Raw genomic sequence first — 17,069 nt, 5'->3', positions numbered from 1 at the left:
TGTAATGTGCTGAGAGTGGGTTGCAAGCCTGCGCCCACTAAGATGCCAGGGTCCACTGAGGAATTCTGAGGTGAAGTCTGGCAAAAGGAGGCACGTGAACGGTCGAGGCCATGTGGCTGAGTAGTATCATCATGTGTCTTGCAAAGAGTGAAGAAAGGGAAGACACTTTGTGGCAAAGTTGAAGAAGAGCATTAAGACGCTGCTGAGGAAGGAATGCTCTGAGTTGTACAGTGTCCAGAACTGCTCCGATGAACTGTAGGCTCTGAGAGGGCTGAAGGTGGGATTTGGGAAAATTGATTTTGAATCCCAAGCTTTGTAGGAACCACGTAGTCTCTTGAGAGAGACAGCTCAGAACACCCGACGGTAGCTTGTAAAGATCGCTAGCACTAGTGATCTTATGCAGGCTAATGGATTTAGGTAAATTGAGGCCAGAGTGAACACGCAGGCCTTCCGAGGGCAGTGCAGTCCTTCGTGGGGGGGGGGGGGGGGTTGTAAAGGCCTTCAGGGGGGGGTGCAGTCCTTCATGGGCGGGTTGTACAGGTCTTCCGGGGGGGGAGAGGTGCAGTCCATGGGGGGGGGGGGATTGTACAGGCCTTCAGGGGGGGACAGGCAGGCCTTGGGTGCAGGCCTTCAGGGGGGACAGGCAGGCCTTTAGGGAGGACAGGCAGGCCTTGGGTGCAGGCCTTTAGGGGGGGACAGTTAGGCCTTGGGTGCAGGCCTTCAGGGGTGACATGTAGGCCTTCAGGGGGGGACAGACCTTCAAGGGGGGCAAACCTTCAGGGGAATGGGCCCTGGTGTAAAAGTACACGGAGGGAGAGAGGAAGGGAAGGGGGTTCAAAGAGTTGTACATATGCCGGACTTTGGAGGGAAGAAATAATGGGTCTAAAAATAGAGGAGAGGGAGAGAGATGATGAGCAATGGGATTTAGGGAGGGAAGGAACAGAAAGGGAGAGATGGTGTGGAGGGGGGATAGGGATACTGGATAGGAGGGTAGTTGGGAAGGAGGGAGAGATGCTGGATGAAAGAGTAGTTGAGAAAAGGTGGATCTGTGGATGGAGACAAAAAAAAGGAAAGATGCCAGACCTCTAGGGAAGGGAAACGGAAGGGGAGGACAGAGATGGATGATTAGCACGAAGAAAGAAGGAGACCCTGGCAAGCAAGTTATCAGAAGACAACCAGAGCCTGGGACCAACAAGATTTGAATAATGACCAGACAACAAAAGGTAGAAAAAATCATTTTATTTTCTGTTTTGTGATTACAATATGCCAGATTTGAAACATATATCCTGCCAGAGCTGGTGTTAGACTGCAAACGTGTGCTAGGATTTAACAGAGAGAGGAAAAGTCTTTTTTGTTTACATCACAGCGCCAGTGTGGTTAGGAGAAGGCAAAGGGGGTGAAGAGACTATAAAAGGGTGAAGAAGTTATAAAATAAACTCACCAGGATGTTTTTTTAAAAACACCCAATTGGGCAGGAAAATCGAATCGAAAAATCGATTCAATAGGCTGAATCGAATCAAATTGAAATTTTTTTTCCTGAATTGGGCAGCACTACCTTACACCATGTGAATCTGTAATGATGGGGAGATTGCGAACATCTGTCTTTCACTACACTTAGGAGACTGATCAGGGTGCACTGGCTGTCTAGCAAGAGCTGCTTGCCATTCGGCTTTGCCAGCTTCTAGGAAGCTTTTGTAGCTAGATCTAGTTTGCTATAGTTGGTATAATCGACACAGGTTAGATGTAGCCAGCTGGAATGGAAATAAGCACTTGGCTTCTTGGGAGGACGTGGTATTTTAAGAGCGTAAATGTCTGACCTGATCCTTTTTTGTTTAGAACTCATTTTTTTGAACAAAGTCATGAATGAGGTGTTTGATACTGACAGCTGTCTTTAAACAGTGGGTGTCGTCTTATACTTATTGGCAGGTATCCCTTGGTCTTATATAAGAACTCTAAGACCTTAAGTACCATGGCCCTATGCACACCACTTTCTACAGCAGAACTACTGTTTCATAAACCTCTCTCAAATTTGTTTCTTGAAGTAGACAACTTGGGGCTAGTGCCTGGCTTTGCCTGACTGGTGGTTTAATCATATCGTTTAAAAATCGAAAAAAATAAAATAAAATTTTTAACTTTTCAGTCATATATGTTTAGATCTACCTCTGTTCCTTGACAAAACATCATCTATTTTAGCGGCTCCACGGTATTACTTGATTTTTAAACTCATGTTCAATTAGAAACTGTTTTGGCCATGTATAAATTTGCTACAGAAGAACATAAGCATAGCCATACTTGTTCAGACCAATGGTATCCTGTTTCCACAGTGGCCAATCCAGATCACAAATACCTGGCAGAAATCCAAGTAGTAACAAAATTTCATGACAGTCCCTTTTATTTGCTGGATCTTGAAAATAGAAAAATAATTTAGAAGAAAAATCACATAAAGAAAGTGAAAAGGAGATTGAAAATAAATATGGAAAAAAACAAAATGTAGCCATGGGAGAACATTATATACTTGGTTAGGGGTAGAGGATGCATATGTTCACTATGACTGCTCGTGTGGTGTAGGTTAGAGAATGACATGGGGAAAAATTCTGTCCCCGTCACTGCCCCGTCCCCGGACCACCATTCCCTTCACTGCCCCATCCCCGCAGCATCCATTCAAGCCTCAGTACTGCAATATTTAGCTTATTCCTTCCTTATAAATCAAAGTTCTGGCTGCTGAACTAGAGAAAGAGATGTTCAGCTGGTAGGGCTTTGTTTATAAGTTTTTATCAACACAACTAATATACTATTTTATCCTAAAGCAAAAAAAAAATGTTTCTACCTTTGTTGTCTGGTTTATGCTTTCCTCATCTTCTCATTCAGTTCCTTCCATCCACTGTCTGTCTTCTCTCAGCGTCTTCCATTTGCTCTGTTACTGTGCCTCTCCCTTCACCCCTCCCTTCCCCCCCCCCCCCAATTGGTCTAGCACCCATCTTTTTCCTTTGGGCTTCAGTGTATATGCCGCAGGAGAATCATTACCACGGTTTTGTAAACGGCCCTAAGTCAGGATTGTACCCCTTAATGTCTCCAATAAAGGTGTGAAGTCTGCCCAAGCAGAAAAGTATGTAGCCTGCACAAGTAAAATATGAAACAGAATGCAAATGCCAAGTTACTTGTGATCTGGATTGGCAACTGTTGGAAGTAGGATAGTGGCTTAAGGCCCAGATTCTGAAAAATAAAATTGGCATTTAACGCGGTTGCTAAACTGGTTTCCGACGATTTTAGCCTGCAGGCATTTTAGTGGTGGATTATCAAAATGGCTTATGGTGGTCTTGTGCGAGCTTTCTAGCAGTCTCTGTATGCAAATGGGCTCATTGGTATTCAAACGAGCACTCCAGTGGATTCTTAAACATAGCCGAGCCATTCTCCAAGAGTGGCATTGGCTTGTGGCGACAAAAATCAGCAACTGGTCTGGGGATGCCGGTACAGTGACAGCACTATTTTATTTATTTATTTATATACCACTTATATCCTAAGTGGTTTACATTCAGCTACTTTATCATAAGAAGTTGCCTCCACTGGGTCAGACCAGAGGTCCATCTTGCCCAGCGGTCCGCTCCCGCGGCGGCCCATCAGGTCTGTGGCCTGTAAAGTGGTCTCTGACCACTTCTATAACCTAACTCAAGTTCTATTTGTACCCCTCTATCCCCTTATCCTCTAGGAACCTATCCAAACCCTCCTTGAACCCCTGTACAGAGTTCTGTCCTATCACATCCTCCGGAAGCGCGTTCCATGTGTCCACCACCCTCTGTGTAAAAAAGAACTTCCTAGCATTTGTTCTAAACCTATCCCCTTTCAATTTCTCCAAGTGACCCCTAGTGTTTGTGGCAGCCCTCAGTTTGACAAATCTGTCCTTATTCACTTTCTCTATGCCCTTTAGGATTTTAAAGGTCTCTATCATGTCCCCTCTAAGTCTCCTCTTCTCCAGGGAGAATAGCCCCAGCATTTTTAACCTGTCAGCATATGAAAAATTTTCCATACCTTTTATCAGTTTAGTCGCCCTCCTCTGCACTCACTCTAGTACCGCCATGTCCTTTTTGAGGTACGGCGACCAGTACTGAACACAGTACTCCAGGTGCGGGCGTACCATTGCGCGATACAGTGGCATGATGACTTCCTTTGTCCTGGTTGTGATACCTTTTTTGATGATGCCCAGCATTCTGTTTGCTTTCTTTGAGGCTGTCGCACACTGCACCGATGGCTTCAGTGATGTGTCGACCATCACCCCCAGGTCCCTTTCAAGGTTACTCACCCCTAGCAGCGTTCCCCCCATTTTGTAACTGAACATCGGGTTTTTTTTCCCTACATGCATGACCTTGCATTTCTGTACATTAAAACTCATTTGCCACTTTTTTGCCCAGTCTTTCAGTCTCGTTAGGTCCCTTTGCAGGTCTTCACAGTCTTCCGTGCTTCTAACCCTGCTGCAGAGTTTGGTGTCATCAGCAAATTTGATAACCTCACATTTTGTCCCCGTCTCCAGATCATTAATAAATATATTGAACAGCAGAGGCCCCAGCACCGACCCCTGTGGAACTCCGCTCGTGACTCATTGCCAGTCTGAGTATTGGCCCTTTACTCCAACCCTCTGTTTCCTGCCTGCCAGCCAGTGTTTGATCCATCGGTGGATATCCCCTTGCACCCCGTGGTTCCACAGCTTTTTTAGTAGCCGTTCGTGAGGTACCTTGTCGAAGGCTTTTTGGAAGTCAAGGTAAATGATGTCTATGGATTCCCCCTTATCCATCTGGCTGTTTATTCCCTCAAAGAAGTACAGCAAGTTCGTGAGGCATGACCTTCCTCGGCAGAAGCCATGCTGGCTCGCCTTTAGTTGCCCATTGTTTTCTATGTGTTCGCTGATTATGTCTTTTACCATTGCTTCCATCATCTTTCCCGGAACCGAGGTCAGGCTCACAGGCCTGTAGTTTCCCGGGTCACCCCTTGATCCCTTCTTAAAGATGGGCGTGACATTTGTTATTTTCCATTCCTCTGGGATCTCCCCACTTTTTAGGGAGAGGTTACATATTTGGCGAAGTGTCTCTGCTATTTCGTTTCTCAGTTCTTTTAGTACCCTTGGGTGGATGCCGTCCGGGCCCGGTGATTTGTCGCTCTTCAGTCTGTCTATCTGTCTGAGGACATCCTCTTTGCTTACCTCTAGTTGTACCAACCTTTCGTCGTGTTCTCCGTTTAAAATCACCTCGGGTTCAGGGATATTGGATGTGTCCTCGCTGGTGAAGACTGACGAGAAGAATTTGTTCAACCTGTCAGCTATCTCTTTTTCCTCCTTTATCGCTCCTTTTCTGTCTCCATCGTCCAGTGGTCCCACTTCCTCTCTGGCTGGTTGTTTCCCTTTCACATACCTGAAGAAGGGTTTGAAGTTTCTTGCTTCTCCCGCCAGCCTTTCCTCATATTCTCTCTTTGCTTTCCTGACCTCTCGATGGCATTCTTTCTGGTGTCTTTTGTGCTCTTCCTGGTTTTCCTTTGTTGGTTCCTTTTTCCATTTCTTGAAGGATGATTTCTTATCACTTATCGCCTTTTTAACTGTAGTTGTTATCCATGCTGGGTTTATAGTTCGATTTTTTTTTGCACCCTTTCCTAAACCTTGAGACACACAGGTCTTGTGCCTCGAGCACTGTGCCTTTAAACAGTGTCCAGGCTTCCTTTACGGTCTTCACCTTCCCTGAGCTTTTGTTGAGTTTTTTTCCTACCATTTTCCTCATATCCTTGTAGTTACCTTTTCTGAAGTTGAGTGCTGTCGTTGTGGTTCTTTTCACCTTTGATGTTCCCATGTTTAATTTGTACTGGATCATGTTGTGGTCGTTGTTTCCTAATGGTGCTTTTACCACCACTTCCTTTGCGGGTCCCTCTAGTCCGTTGAGGATTAGGTCTAGAGTGGCATCCCCCCGCGTTGGTTCCGTGACCAGCTGCTCCATGAAACAGTCCCTTATCACCTCTAGGAATTTAGTTTCTCTCGTTCAATTTGAGAGTCCAATGTCCCAGTCTATTCCCGGATAGTTGAAATCCCCCATAACCACCACCCTTCCACTTCTGCACATCTGCCTTAGTTCAGCCTCCAGGTCCAGGTCATTTGCTTCTGGCTGTCCTGGTGGGTGATAGTACAGACCCAATTTGATGTCAGCTCTTTCCCCTCCTGTCAGCTTAACCCATAGTGACTCCAGACTGTCTGCCCTTATTGTTGTTTCTGTTCTGGATGAAGGAATGGAGTCTTTTATATATAGTGCTATTCCTCCCCCCTTCTTGTGTGCCCTGTCCCTCCTGTAGAGTTTGTACCCTGGCAGGGCCACATCCCATTGGTTGTCCTCTGACCACCATGTCTCTGTGAATCCTATTATGTCTAGGTCCTTTTTTCTGGCTATAACCTCTAGCTCCCCCATTTTAGTTCTTAGGCTCCTAGAATTTGTATATAGGCAATTTAAGTCCCAGTTTGTTACCTTTTCTTTTGGATCTACTCTTGAATTGATGCTCCTGCTGGTCTCCTCACGGGCTGCCTCCTGTGGTGTGTCTATCCCGTCCTCTGCCCGATTCTTTGCTTTTTGATAGCCCTCTAGTTCCGGTTGTTTCCTCCTTGTCTTGCTCTTTAGCTCTGATTTCCTCTCGTGTCCCTGTATTGCATCTTTGTGTTTATGTCCATAAAGTGTCCATTTTGTCTCTAGTCCACTATCGCCATTTCCTGTTTCAGTATCTTTGCTTGATACTGTGGTCCGATGTGTCGAGGTCAGATCGACAGTCGGCTTTCCCCTTGTTATCAGTTTAAAGTCATGTCTATGCAGGCCTGGATGTTTCGTGCTAGCATCCTCGTCCCAGCCGTGCTCAAATGCAGTCCGTCTCTCCTGTAGAGCTTGTTTTTCCCCAGGAAGGTTGGCCAGTTCCGTACAAAGAGGAAACCCTCCTCATCACACCATCGCCTCAGCCATCCATTTGTTGCTTGCAGCTCGGTCTGCCTCCTCTCATCTGCCCTTGGTACTGGCAGGATCTCTGAAAAGGCTATCTTCCCTGTCCTCAGTTTCAGCTTCCTCCCCAGGATCTTAAACTGCTCGGTCAGTGTAGTCATGTTGAAATTCCTTCTGCTGACGTCATATTTCCCTATCTGTCCCGGTGGGCTCAAACTCTATCTAGTGTATCTGGGGCAATGAGGGGATTAAGTAACTTGCCCAGGGTCACAAGGAGCAGTGAGGGGTTTGAACCCACAACCTCAGGGTGCTAAGGCTGTAGCTCTAATCACTGCGCCACACATTCCCACACTATGAAAAATACATCTCTGACATGTATTTTGAAAAAAAGACACCCCAAATTGAATTTCGGCAGGAGAGATGCCCCCTCTCTCCTGCCAAGATGCTGCCAACCACCACCCCCCTCCCCCAGTGGGAGATAAACCAAATCTCTCCTGCCACCAACCAACACCCCCCTCCAATTCCCCTCGGCAGTGGGAGAGTTTCCCATGCTCTCCCGCCCAATCGACACCCCCCCTCCCAGCGGGACAGATACTTAATCTCTCCCACCGCCAACCAACACCTCCCAACCCTCAGCAGCTGGAGAATTGCCCATGCTTTTCCACCACCAAGTAACCCCTCCGCGTGCCTCCAATGACCCCCGCCCTCTCAGGCCAGAGGGATGTCTACTTCCTCCAGCCAGCAGACCTGCCTCTTCAAAATGGGGGGGCCTTCCCCTCCCTGGGATGCACCAGGAAGGAGGCTCTGATTGGCCCAGACACATAAGGCCCCTCCTATGGGTGGGGCCTTATGTGTCTGGGCCAATCAAAGCCCCAGTTGCATCTCGGGAGGAGCCTAAGGCTCTGATTGGCCCAGACATATAAGGTCCCACCCTTATGAGAGGTCTTAAACAACCTGGGTCAATCAGAACCTCAGGCCTCTCCCCAGCGCATCCCAGGATGCACCAAGGAGGGGAAGGCCTGCCATTTTGCAGAGGCGGGCCTACTGGCTGGAGGGAGTAGGCATCCCTTCTGCAAGCCATCTGAAAATAAGGTAAGAGGGAGGGTGGGAGTCATCAGAGGCACAGGGAGGGGTTGCGTGGTGACGAGAAAGCATGGGCAACACTCCCACTGCCAAGGGGAGTTTGGGGGGGTGTTGATTGGTGGCAGGAGAGATTGGGATCTCTCCCACTTCAGATGGGGTGCCAGTTGAGCAGGAGAGCATGGGCAACTCTCCTGCTACCAGTGGTGTATGTCGGTTGGTGGCGGAAGAGTGTGGGCACCTCACCTGCTGCCAAGGGGAGGTTGGGTGTTTGTTGGCGGCAGAAGACATTGGGAATCTCTCCCGCTGTTGTGGGGTTTTGTTTTTGTTTATTCTGCGCATGTGCTCATCACTATAACTAGCAATGGGCACATGCTAATTTAGTGAGTCTTCACTACGCTCTGCCAAGCATTTTTTGGAGAATGACTCCATTGGTTTTTTTAGACTTAAATCAATATTTGGTCTAATATGGCATGGCAATTGTTATGTTGACCTAAAAAAAAGTGAAATTATATGGTATTGGAGTGACCTCTTGTGGAAAAACTGAGCTACTACAGCTTATGAAATACATAGCTTACATGAAATCTTTAGTAACTGCTGTTTTCAAAAAAATTGATAGAATATTACTAATATTACTATTTATTATTTCTACTAGTTTTTTAGCCCGTTACATTAACGGGTGCTAGAACAGATGTGTAGACTTAGGCATTTCTTTCTATATGTCTGTCTTTCTTTCTTTCTCTCTCCGTGCCCCCTTTCTTTCTTTCTGTCTCTCTCACCGGCCCCGTCTGTCTGTCTGTCTTTCTGTCTCTCTTCCTGCCCACTGTCTGTCTTTCTTTCTGTCTCTGCCCCCCTGTCCAGCAGCACCCTTTCTCTGCTCCCCCTGTCTAGTAGTAGTCCTTCTCCCTGCATATGGCTCAGTATGTGGGAGGCTGGGGGCAGGGTCGTGTCCCTTTTTTTTGTCTTCACAAATGTGGAAACCCTAAGTCAACCCCTTTTTCAACATCTCCCAAGTCTGCTGTTGCTCACCTGAAAAAGAAAAAATAAAGGCAGGCCCCTCAAACGCTGACGGTCTTCCAGTACCCTGCCTGCCCCGCCCCCTCTGATGTGTCAGTTCAGCGAATGGCCCTGAAAGTACAGAAACAATGGCAGTGACAGAGGGGGGGAGTCGAAACGCCCTGGAAGAGCGGGAGAACCGTTATGCAGGAGAGGGGAGACAGCTACCGTTATGCAGGAGAGGGGAGATAGGTGTTGAAGGCAAGACAGGTTTTAACTATTTTTAGAGCAGGCCTGACACAGGAAACCTCTTCCAGCTTGTGGGCCCGATTCAAAAGGGCTTCGAGAGCCGGGGTCCCCATGCTGCGTTCAACGGCAGCTCACGCGCCGATGGAAAGAGAGACTGCTCGCGCTCCGCATCCTTCTTCGCTCCACCCGCCCGGAGGAGGGGTTTGGAAGCCAGAGGCGGCAGGGACCAATCGCAGCACCACTCCCGCTGGCTGCACATCTGGGCTATTCTGGGCAGAGGCAGGAGGGCTGAAAATGTGACTCTGGGAAATTTCGGGGCTGCCAATGAGCGGCCGGACGCTGTCGGGGCCGCAGAAGCACTGGGCTGGGGCTGCGGTCGCCTGGCTAGCGGCGAACTTCGTCCACGGCCGGGTTACAGCAGGTAAGATGAAAGGTGCGCATGTCTTTCAACAGGGAGCAGGACAGACCGTAAGCCGCGCATGCGCACTTCCTATGTGTCGCTACAGCTCACGGAAAACCGGCGCACACATAGGAAGTGCGCAAGCGCGGCCTAGCGTTTTATTATATTAGATAGCACTTTCAGACACATGCAGTGCTTTACATGAAATACTGAATAGACGATCCCTGCTTGAAAGAGCTTGAATCTAATTAAGACAGACACACGGGACAGAGGGGAATCTATGCATATTGCTAGGTAGGGATTTATAAGGGGACTGATGAGGATAGGGTAGGAGACAATAGAGGGAATGACAGAGATATTGGTGGTGTACAGGTTGGTAGGGTTAGGACTTAAACGCAGCTTCAAAAGAGTGGGTCTTCAACCTGGATTTGAATACCGCCAGAGAGGGAACCTGACACACCAAATCAGGCAGATTGGTCCAGGTATTCGGCGCAGCAAAGTAGAAGGGACAGAGTCATGAGATGGCAGTATAAGAGAACGGTATCAACAAGAGAGACTTATCCGACAAACGGCATTCTCGGGGTAGAGTGTAGGGAGAGAGGCGAGATACCAAGGAGCCGCAGATTGAATACACTTGTAGGTCAGTAGGAGGAGTTCGAATTGTATGCGGAAACGGACAGGGAGCCAGTAAAGTGAGTTGAGGAGAGGGGATATCATGAGCATAATGACCCCGGTGGAATATGAGGCGTGCAGCAGCGTTCTGAACAGATTGAAGGGGAAGGCTTTACGGAAGACCTGTGTCAGAGCATTAAATCACAAACATATGGTTCATAGACAAAACCGCCGAAGGCAAAGGCGCGCGCCGACAACTGAGCACAAGACGGAAGCGCGCGCCGAAGAAAAACAGTGTTTTTAGGGGCTCTGACAGGGGGTTTTGTTGGGGACACCCCCCCACACACACACTTTACTTAATACAGATCGCAGTGGCGTTGTGGGGGGCTTGGGGGATTGTAACCCCCTTCAATATACTGGAAACTTAACTGTTTCCCTGTTTTTTAAGGAAAAACTGAAGTTTTCAGTAAAATGTGGGGGGTAACAACCCCCCCAAACACCCCCACAACGCCCCCACAACACGGCGCGATCTGTATAAAGTAAAGTGGGGGGGTTCCCCCCACGCCCCCCGTAGGAGCCCTTCAAAACAGTCATTTTCTTCGGCACGCGGCACTGCATTGCACTCAGTTGTCTGCGCGCGCATTTGTCCCAGCGCGCTTTTGACCCGACACCCAAAAAAATATTGCCAAGCTGGGGACATCACAATTCAGAAATTACCTGTTATGTTGTCTAGGTGGATAGGTGGGAAGATGCACTTAGCAAACCTTAAGACATTTCATAATTACTTGTCCTGTCTGTCTTGAATAGATTGCAAGCTATCTCTTGAAGGGACTGTTCATGTTTAGTGTACATCTAGCAATGCTATAGAAATAAGTAGTAGAAGCACCTGTGGCTCAGTGGTTAAAAACAGCTCTTCCATCTTCTAAAGGTTAAGGGTTCAAATCCCAAGGATGGGCAGATACCGGAATATTGCATGGAATAGTGCTACACCTTGGGTATTGGCCAGGTATTGGTGACCTGGATTGGCCACCGTGGGAACAGGCTACTGGGCTTGATGGACCATTGGTCTGACCCAATTATGTTCTTATACCCCAGGCACACCTTCCAATTAGTGGGGGAAGCCATGGATCGGTAGCATGGAATATTGTTACGCCTTGGGTTTTGGCCAAGTACTAGTGACCTAGATTGGCCACCATGAGAACAGGCTATTAGGCTTGATGGACCATTGGTCTGACCCAGTAAGGCTATTCTTATGTTCTTAAGTATCCATTACTGTTTGTTATTTATTTAAAATATTTATAATCCGCTTTTAACCAAAGCGGCTCTCAATCAACATACACAGCATCAAAGACATACATGTCTACAAATATCTAAATTAAAAAACTAAACTAGGGGTACATCTTGTCATATCTATCAGAAAGGAAAGTTATATTATCACTACTATTTATCATTTCTTATATCACTGAAAGGCATACACAGCACTGCACATTTAACATGTAATAGATGGACCCTCCTCAGAAGAGCTTACAATCTAATTTGAACAGACGCCTTGCGGTTTGGATAATGGTCAGTTTCCCTACATGGGGACAAATTTTTCCCCATCCCCATGGGAACTCATTTTCACGTCCCATCCCCGCCTCATTCCTGCAAGCTCCGTCCTCATCTGCACAAGCCTCAAAACACTTTAAATCATAAGTGTTCGAGGCTTGTGCGGTTAGCAAAGAGCTTACAAGAATGGGGCAAGGACAGCCACAGTGAGAAAACTCTTAGGGAGGGATTGGGGGAAATTGAGTTCCTGCAGGGATGGGAGAAAATTTGCCCCGTGTCATTGTCTAGAACCTAGTGAAATGAGGAACATCTGTTTAGAAATACAACCCTAGTAAATGTTCAAAGAGGCCAATTTCTGAGCTTAATTCTCAATAGTTAGAAGCCAAACCTTTGAATATCAACAGCAAACTTTATACATTCAGCAGGTGAATTTTGTTGTTGAAAGTATGCATTTTTGTCCCATTATCAGTCTGCTCCAAATCATTCCTCTTCTCTGGATATATTAAATTTGGCAGCTGCACTCCCCCTGAAAGCGTAAATTAGGTTGATGTTCTTTTCTGAGTAGCTCATTTATAATCGGTCCCAGAAGAAAGCAATTCTCCCACCCTGTGAGAGGTAGGTCACCTGGATCCATCACATATTCCAATTTAATTTGGGGTGTGTTCTTATTCTATTTTAATCTTCTGAACTGTATCAGAGTTGTTGCTGTTTTGTTTCCCATTTATTAAGGTCAACCTGATTTATTTTCCACTGTCAATTGTTTGCAGTAAACCTTTTTTTGAACTGTTTGCTTTTTTTGGCTGAGTTGTCCTGCATAATCACCGTTCTCATTCTCCTACAGATATCTAATATAGTAAAAGGGAATGGACAAAAACAAAAAGCAAACAACGGGCCCAATTCACTAAGCTCACCGATCGTGTTTGCGATCATGTACCGACCCGATTTTTCCCCAGCCCGATTCACTAACCTCGTGGCCAATCAATCTCTGAACCGATCCACACATGCAAATGAGGGGAAACGGCATGCAAAGTAGGAAGGCAATGATTCACTAACCAAAATCAGGAACACCGACTGGGCTGGCCAATCAACAAAGAAGCGACGGCTGGGGACCGGCTGCTCACGTCCTTTCCGACTGCCCTGCTCTTGTATGCAGCCATCTTATTCGTGAGCCTGTGGTTTTAACAGAATACAACATGCCATGAGGAAGGATGGAGGAAAGCACGCTAACAGTTCCTTTTTTAAAAAAAGCTTTATTCTCGTGAGCCCGTGGTTTTAACACTCGGGTTAAAACCACAGGCTCGCGACAATAAAGCTTTTTTTTTTAAAAAAAGGAACTGTTAACTTGCTTTCCTCCATACGATTACTCCCTACTGAAGAAGAGATAGAAAAGCTCCAGTGGCAACATATAGGCCGTTGTTTTCTTGCAGCTGATTTAGGTTTTCTTCTGTTCCGTGCTGTCAGTCCTTATGGAGCGAGAGGGAAGTTAGGAGAGCACGCGCAGACCCTCTATAGGCAAAGAAGATGGTCTGCACATGCGTCAGGATCGGTCTGCAGTGGTCCGTGTGGTCACTGTGAGGCATGCCTCTGATCGCCTTCATTTGCATAAGGACGCATTGTGGATCAGTTGGCCTGCCACGGATCGGACACAATCATTAAGGTTAGTGAATCTAGCCCAATGACCTATAAAAGCAATAAACTACAGCAAGAATACAAGAATAAGTTCAGTTCAACTGTTGTATAAAAAATATGCATGAAAGCAATGCACTAGTCTCAAATTGCTGTCAGAAATCCAATTTGAAACGTGCATTGTTTCAATACTATATCTTTTTATTTTTGTTGTTGTTAGGTGCCATCGACTCATACTCGAGTCCTAGCGGCTTGATGAATTGCGGATCTAAAAAGAAATCGTGTTTGTGCTAGTCCGGAAAGGTCCTCCAGTGTCATCCCCATGGTTTGTTTTCAATGTGTCCAGCCATCTGATTGCAGGTCGCCCTCTTCTCAAACATGATGTCCTTCTCCAGTGATCTGTCTCCTGGAACAACTTATCAAGGAAAATACGAGAGGAAACGCAATTCTGGACTTAGTTCTAAATGGACTACGAAGACCGGCACAAAGTGTAGAAGTAGAGGGGACACTGGGAACCAGTGATCATTATATGATCCACTTCGACCTGGACACAGGGACGAAACATCGATCCAGAACAACGGCCATGGCGCTGAACTTCTGAAAAGGGAATTACGAAGAGATGAGACTCATGGTGGGGAAGAAGATCAAGAAGAGAATAAACACTGTAAAGACGCTAGAGCAAGCATGGTCCCTTTTTATGGACACAGCCATCGAGGTACAAAATCTATATATACCGTGTATCAACAATAAAATAGCTGAACGGTCAAAACCTTAACCCTGTCATAAAACATCGGATACTCAGTGAAACCAGAGGGATAAGAACATAAAAATTGCTGCTGCTGGGTCAGACCAGAGGTCCATCGTGCCCAGCAGTCCGCTTCTGCGGCAGCCCTTAGGCCAAAGACCAGCGCCCTAACTGAGTCTAGCCTTACCTGCGTACGGTCTGGTTCAGCAGGAACTTATCTAACTTTGGGCTCCTTTTACGAAGCCGCATTAGCGGTTTAACGCGCGTAATAGTGCGCGCTAAACTGCCTGCTGTGCTAGACGCTAATGCCAGCATTGAACTGGCGTTAGTTCTAGCCGCGTAGCACGGGTTAAGCGCGCGCTAAAACGCTGTGTGCGCTAAAACTGCAAACGCGGCTTCGTAAAAGGAGCCCTTTGTCTTGAATCCCTGGAGGGTGTTTTCTCCTATGACAGTCTCCGGAAGAGCGTTCCATCCAGTTTTCTACCACTCTCTGGGTGAAGAAGAACTTCCTTACGCTCATACAGAATCTATCCCCTTTTAACTTCAGAGAGTGCCCTCTCGTTCTCTCTACCTTGGAGAGGGTGAACAACCTGTCCTTATCTACTAAGTCTATTCCCTTCAGTATCTTGAAGGTTTCAATCATGTCCCCTCTCAGGCTCCTCTTTTCAAGGGAGAAGAGGCCCAGTTTCTCCAATCTCTCACTGTACGGCAACTCCTCCAGCCCCTTAACCATCTTAGTCGCTTTTCTCTGGACCCTTTCGAGTAGTTCCATCTCCTTCTTCATGTACGGCGACCAGTGCTGGACGCAGTATTCCAGGTGAGGGCGTACCATGGCCCGGTACAGAGGCATGATAACCTTCTCCGATCTGTTCGTGATCCCCTTCTTAATCATTCCTAGCATTCTGTTCGCCCTATTCACCACCATCGTGCATTGCGCGGACGGCTTCAAGTTTCAAGTTTTATTTTAGTTTGATGAATCGCTTATTTAGTTGTACTAAGCATTAATAAAAAATATAAGCATATATTTAGACATACTATTTAAAATGTAAAATAATGGGTTAGACCAGGGGTCTGCAACCTTTAAGACATAAAGAGCCACTTGGACCCGTTTTCGAAAAGAAAAAAAAACTTGGAGCCGCAAAACCATTATAAAACAAATCTAACACTGCATATATTGTTTCTTATCTTAATGCTATATACAGGATCACTAAATTGAAAATAAAATCATTTTTCCTACCTTTGCTATTTGGTGATTTCATGAGTCTCTGGTTGCACTTTCTTCTTCTGACTGTGCATCCAATCTTTCTTCCTTTCTTTCAGCCTCCTGTATGTTTCCTCTCCTCCAGACCTCATTCTCTCCCCCAACTTTTTCTTTCTGTCTCCCTGTTCCCCCTTCTTTCTGTCTCCGTGCCGTCCCCCAAGCCACTCGGTTTGCTGCCACCAGCAATCGGGGAACAGCCCCCAAGCCACCGCCGTCCCAAGCTTTCCCTGCAGAAGTGTTGCGCTGACCAGCATTCCGCTCCCTGACGTCAATTCTGACGTAGGAGAGGAAGTTCCGGGCCAACAAGGCATTTCTCCTCATTCCATCCAGCCTGAGCCCCATCTCTCCTTGATCCAGCATTTCCCTTCTGTGTCTGTCAGAATTACCATTCCACCTATTTTCCAGCATCACCCTTCTTTGTGTCCATCTCACCTATATCCCTATCTCACCACTTTTTCAGAATCTTCATTTGTCTCTGTCCTTATCTTTACGCCATGTTCACCATTTGCCCTTTCAATGTCTTTATCTCCCCCCACACACTTTTTCAGCATTACTTCTATGTCTCTATTTCACCTCCTCTTCATGTCCCCTCTGTATCTCTATCCTTAGTCAGTAGGTCTTGCTTACTCTTTCTCTTCTTTGTGTCACTATCTCCATTTTCAGCTTTCCCCCCTTTTCCTTTGTTAATGCACCCTGTAGCTAGAATCTTTCCACCCTCCCTCCACTCCGGCCCAGCCCAGTATGAAATATTTCCTTTTGTTTCCCTCCCCTCTCTCTTTCTCTCTCTCTTCTCCTCCCTCACCCACGAGTCCTGCATCTGGCCCTCTCCCTTCTACCTGCACCTGGCAACACCCCCCTGCTCCGCGGCTCTCTTCAGCAACTCGTCAGCAGCAGTGATCAAGACAAGCTGCCGACATCGAGGCCTTCCCTCTACGAGTCCCGCCTTTGTGGAAAAAGGAAGTTGAAACAAGCGGGACTCGCAGAGGGTAGGCCCCGACGTCAGAAGCTGCTGCTGAGTTGCCGAAGAGAGCCGCGGAGCAGGGGATGTGGCCGGAAGCAGGTAGAAGGGAGAGGGAGATAGGAAGGCTGTAGATCTCCGGAGCATGACACCGACCCCGGCCAGGATGACTTCTTTTTCAGGCACCTTACAAGTCCAGCGTCGCGGGGGAAATAGCCATGCTGAGCAGTGAGCTCAGCACTACACAGATGAAAGCCTTGCTTGCTGATTGGTCCGGCGGGGCGGGGCCGCCGGACCAATCAGCAAGCAAGGCTTTCATCTGTGTATGTGCTGAGCTCACTGCTCAGCATGGCTATTTCCCGCCGCGACGCCGGACTTAAGCTGCATGCCTGCGTGACACACTACCGGAGCCGCAGCAAAGGTGGAAAAGAGCCGCATGCGGCTCTGGAGCCGCAGGTTGCCGACCCCCGGGTTAGACCAATAGACTTACAGACCAATCAAAACACAAGGTAAAAAGGGACAGAACTACAATTCAATGCTTTAAAGTACAGAGGAGAACCATAAATGGAAAGAACATTAGGGAGGGAAAAGTGGAAACCTGGAAGAAAACTAATATAAATTTTAAACATAATTTAAAGATTAAA

General features: G+C 47.1%; 1 protein-coding gene across 1 annotated transcript in view; it reads right to left on the bottom strand.

Annotated features, from left to right (window-relative positions):
- The window catches only part of ZFAT (zinc finger and AT-hook domain containing), a 305,185-nt gene that overhangs the window by 199,863 nt on the left and 88,253 nt on the right, over positions 1–17,069 (bottom strand). The gene's annotated exons all lie outside the window — the stretch shown is intronic.

Source organism: Geotrypetes seraphini, chromosome 2 (genome assembly GCF_902459505.1).
Source record: "Geotrypetes seraphini chromosome 2, aGeoSer1.1, whole genome shotgun sequence".
Lineage (NCBI taxonomy): Eukaryota > Metazoa > Chordata > Amphibia > Gymnophiona > Dermophiidae > Geotrypetes > Geotrypetes seraphini.
This window is presented reverse-complemented; position numbering and strand designations above follow the sequence as displayed.